The sequence below is a fragment of the Ciconia boyciana genome, chromosome 1 (genome assembly GCF_034638445.1).
Source record: "Ciconia boyciana chromosome 1, ASM3463844v1, whole genome shotgun sequence".
NCBI classification, from domain to species: Eukaryota; Metazoa; Chordata; class Aves; order Ciconiiformes; family Ciconiidae; genus Ciconia; species Ciconia boyciana.
In genome coordinates this window covers 185,691,899-185,696,862 of record NC_132934.1, presented here as the reverse complement: position 1 = coordinate 185,696,862, position 4,964 = coordinate 185,691,899, and the positions used below count along the sequence as shown (strand labels likewise).

Below are 4,964 nucleotides of genomic sequence, written 5' to 3'. Positions count from 1 at the left end.
GTGAGTGCCGCCCGCCCGCGCGCCACAGGTTGCTGCGAGCCCCGCGCTCGGGGGGACGGGGAGGCTCTCCCTCCTCTCCCGCGGGGGCCGAGCCTCCGGGGCCCGCGGGTTCGAGCCCCGCCGCCGGCAGCACCCCGTGCCGGGCTGTTCCTGCCCCGCCGCGGCTGTGGGAGACGGGAGGTTCGAGGGGGGGTGCGAAGGGGCTGAGGAGGCGGCGGCGGGTCCGGTGCGTGCGGGCAGCGGTGCGCGCCCTCGGGCCGCGGCCAGCGGCGCCCCGTCCCGCCGGACGCCCCTGCCAACTTTCTGAGGAGTTCAGGCAGCGCGCGCGCCGGGGGGTGCTGCGTGCCGACTTCGCCTTCGCCGCCTTCTTCTTCTTCTCCTCCTCTCCCTCTCCCTGCCCTGCTCTCCCTGCCGGCTGCCTCTCCCCGCCGTCGTGGGGCAGCGACGGCTCCGCGCTGCCGGGGCGGGGGGCGCACGCGCGCGCGGGACGGTTGGCGGCCGCGCGCCCCTGCGCGGGGAGGCCGCGGCGCGTGCGTGCGTGCGCGCCTGCGGCGGCGGGGGAGGGGGCCGGGGCCAAGGCCCGGCGCTGCCCCGGGGCCGGGGGGGGCGGGGGGACACGACACGGTCGCCCCCGAGACGTCGGCCCCGGACGGGCCGTGTTGGCGTCCAGGGGTGTTTGTCCCTCCCGTGCCTCCGGGACTGATGAAGCGGAGAAGCCCCTCCTCGGCTGCTTCCCCCTCCGCCACACAGAAGTCATGCCGGGGTTTGTATTCCACCCCCCAGCGCTGTGTGACTTATTTCCCGACGGTGCCGCGAAAAAAATAATGTTAATTCACCGACTGCAGCTGGCAACCTTTTTGCTATAGTCGCGCACAAGGGTGGAGGAGAAGCCTGCGGAGTGAGTCATGGATTTAAGAGGCCCTCTGGTTGTTTATGGCAAAAACAGGGGGTGGCTCATTCAACGTGTGGGAAATAAGTGGAATAGGAGTTGCTTAATTTCATAATAAAAGGGTAAGACAGAGGTACCCGTACATATCACCTCCCCCCCCGCCCCAACTTGCTGTCGAGCAGCCTTGAAAAGGAGGGGGGGAAGTAAGTGTTGCTTTTTCCTGAAGGAGGGCTTGTGGTCAGACTGTCATAGCTAACTGCACTAGTTATGCATTTGTCAGCATTTCCATTATAAGTGTAGTTTTTATGTAGTTTACAGCTTGGTTATAAAAATACACACTGGGTTGAAACTTAGTCGATGGCCTTTTCTCCAGAAATGTCTTTTAAGTGAATTTTGAAATTGCTCTGCTTAGATGCTAAGTGGAAATCCATGGAAAATACTGGCCTTTTATGTTTCTCTGAACTTGAAAACTTAGCTGCTTACGCACATGGATGCATTTACAGCTGTTAGTCCAAACAAAAAAAAAATCCCCCCCACCCAAAGTTTGTTAAATTGAGGAAAAGTTTAAAGGCTTGGCCTCTGCAGGCTTTGCTCTTTATGCATTAATTAGTGCAGCAGAGACTCTCTGAAGAGTCTTGCATGGCCCGTGCCGCCTTGCGTTAGGGCACCCACCTACAGAAGTGACATGGGGCACTGCGTGTCCGCACAGCTCAGGCTGTTGAGTGCCAGGACAGTTTGAATGCCTCAGCGCTGCAGACAAGAATCCGATGTTAAAATGAAGGCGGAATATGTTAACTTTGCTCTGTGGAATTTTTTATTTTTATTTTTTTTAACCGTGTCTGTTCAATTGCTGCTTCTGAGACAGGGAACAAGCTCAGTATTTAAGCAGTTTTGTTTGTATACCTCTGTATGTACATGTATCCGTGAAACATGCCTGCCACCCAGTGCATGTAGCTGATCTCTATATATTCTATATATTTACTACCTCTCTGCCCTGCCCAGCCCTACCCCATCGGTAAGCTGGCAAAGCGAAGTGCTCAGGAGTTGTAAAAATGCCAGGCTCACTGGCCGTGCTGGACCTGTGCGTGATGATGGTGTCCATCGTGATGTGACCCGCCATCGTCCTTCCCGGCCAGCTCGGGTGATGAACCAGAGGTGCATCTGCCAAGGTGTAGCAGCTGCCTGGCTGGGCAGCAGTGAGAAGAGGTGACGTGAACAAGGCAGATGATTATACACAGAGGGAGAGGCAGTTTCACTCCTGAGATGGCTGGAGAATTGGATTTTGCAGCCCCTGCCTTTCCCGTAGGATTTGCTGGAAATGTAAAGGTTTTTGTACGCGGGCTGTTGGTTTTTCTTGGTGCCTGGCCTGAGTCCCTGGGATCTGCTGTGCAGTTATGCTGAACTTGTCCATCTGGGACAACAGTCAACGGTCGTTCGCTCTTGATGTACAGAAGTTATTTTATAGGTCTAAGCATGTTAGAAATACAAGTCTTGAGTGTTAGAATTGCTTGCTCAGTGTCCATATGTAGCTTTTTGCTCTAAACTTTTCATATCTTAGTTTCCCATCTTTAAAAAAACCTGGATAACAGTATCCTTTATGTTACGGATTACTGTAGTGATGAGAACCATAAAAGAACCTGGGAGAAAAGAAATAATTCCCTCTGTGGTTTGAAAGTGTGTAGTGATGCTCTAGAGAACAAGGGCAAAAAGACGAATTTGTGTGTTAATTATAGCAAAAATTCTATGGGGAAAAAAATGTTACCAGGTCAGTTGCAATTAGAGATTGACCTCCATGCATATAAGCACTAGGAGACAGTTTTAATTACCATAGGCCACTTAGTTCTACTAATTCCTAAATTCTGCCATGTTAATCACATTTTTAATACTGCTTTTTGTGCGTAATTTCCTAGGTTTTCTCTTCCTTTGGAAAAGAGCTGAAAAGGAGATAGGCAGCCTAGAGTAGTGTACTCATGTTGCCATTTGTCATCGGCTGGATTCCTAATGTAATGCCTGGGACTCTGCTGTTAGAACTCTCTGTTGAGGACAGCTGGTGGTGGTAGGTCATGGCTGTGGTCTGTGTTGCTGCAAAGACCTGTAGGATGGGGCAGGGAAAGGGCAAGGAGAAGCAGGACTCATGGGACAGGAGAATCTCATGTCCCAAGTACCTGGTGCCATCACGGCCTCCACCAGCCCCTACGTGGAAAGCCTGCTGCCATTCCTTGGCTTGGAGTGTGGTTTTTTGAGGTGCAGCCCTGTCCCGCATGGGCACTGGGGAAGAAGTTGCTTATTGCTGTGGGGATGGTCTATGTCATCTGATAGGCATGAGGAGTTGAGAAGAATGTGGATGTGGCCTAGCAAATACCTACTGAAAATGCACAAAGTGCAATTTCTCTTTGGACATTTGACCAAATGCAGGTGGATTTTTCATGGAGACAGCACAAAGGACACCTCCAATATAGCATCTCCAGCCCTAATGTCATATTTCAGATCTGTCACCCAGAGCTGGAAGGGCGCTATAGCCCTCCAAGTTTTCCAGACATTTCTATTAACATTGAAAGACAGCATTTTCCCTGGTCTTGTTCTGAAAGCAGCTGAAATATTTTGGCTGAGTTCTTCTAATCGCAGTCTACCTCTTTCTGCACCCCTCCCTCAGAGGCAACCTCTACAACACATGGAACAAAATTTAGCCTGAGGCAGACATTCAACTTGGAAAATTTCAACCCAAACAGCCAATGTCTGGCCAAGTTACAAGCAGCTGGAAGCAGCATCTTGCATTGGAAGTGTTCAGCGACTGCCTAATAGGCGGTGCTACAAGCTTCATCAATACGGTGTATATGTTTCTGGACGTGGAAATATGCTGCTGGATTATAATATGAATTAGTAGGTTACCCAGTTGACTAATTGGCTCCCAGTTGTTTATGAATTTTTTTAAAATAGAGAATTGAACCTAAAATTCTCTGGTTAATTGTATGAACGCTTTTCCTTGCTTACATTATTCATTGTTGTTTCCCTGGCTGAAAAATTGAAAACTTCAAAATGGAGCCTCTGAAATAAATGACAAGCCAGGGCTTACTCGTTCTGCATCTTTCAGAATGACTTAACAATTGTTAAAGACCAATTTACAGTAGAACTAGAGCAAATTGCTTCCCAGCGTTTTGAATTGTAAAAAACCACATCTCCAAAATTCCTAAGCTATTCATCAACTGTTCTATTGTAGCAGACTCACCCTATATTGTGTCCCTGATATGTCTATTAACTCTGCAGTGAAGGGTGAGTTTAAAACAATTGTGCCACGGAGTCACTGTGGAATAAATACCACAAACATTGGCAAAGTTGCTTCGTAAATCTTTCTTAGTTTAGAGAGGAACTTAGGCGTGCCTTTCTTCTGTGGGAGTGCAGCTGTTTCTTGTGGGGTCCCCCGGGGGCTGAATCTTGGTGTAAGGCTGTTTAATATCATTATATTCACAGTTTTTGTGATGATATCTCATCGTTACCAACAGATTACATGCAGTTTTGTGCACGTGTGGAATGAGTTACTAGTACCGCGTACTCCAAATCACTTTTTAAAATGCTTGGCATCCAGCAGAAGGCATTTTTCATGCAGCCAGATACAAAGGAACCAGGAATGCAGTTACACCAGCAGGATAGGAGACTGTCTTCGAACTGGTAATTTGAAAGAAGGCTTAAGAATATGTGCAGAGAATCATCTCAACAGGAGTTTTCATTGTAATGCTGCAACTGAAGTGTGGTCTTTGGCTGTATAGCAATATAAATATTGCACAGAAATAGGAAAGTACGTGGTTTAGTAAGATCACGGGAATTCTGTGTCTGGTTTTGCTGCTCACACGTGAGGAAGGATGTGAAATATTAGTAAGAGCGCAGTGACAAAAGTGATCCAGGGTTTGGAAACCCAGCTTCACAATGCAGGGTGTACAGAGTTTATTCAGCTCAGAAGAGGCTGAGAGGGGAAATGATGCCTGTATATATCATTCGTATGTGTAAGGAAAATGCATGATACTTACTTGACCCTACTGAGGCATCCAGTGTCCAGGAGCTGAAGTTAGGTATGTTGTAC

General features: G+C 49.1%; 1 protein-coding gene across 1 annotated transcript in view; it reads left to right on the top strand.

Annotated features, from left to right (window-relative positions):
* The window catches only part of ELF1 (E74 like ETS transcription factor 1), a 93,978-nt gene that overhangs the window by 244 nt on the left and 88,770 nt on the right, over window positions 1–4,964 (top strand). The window lies entirely within an intron of this gene.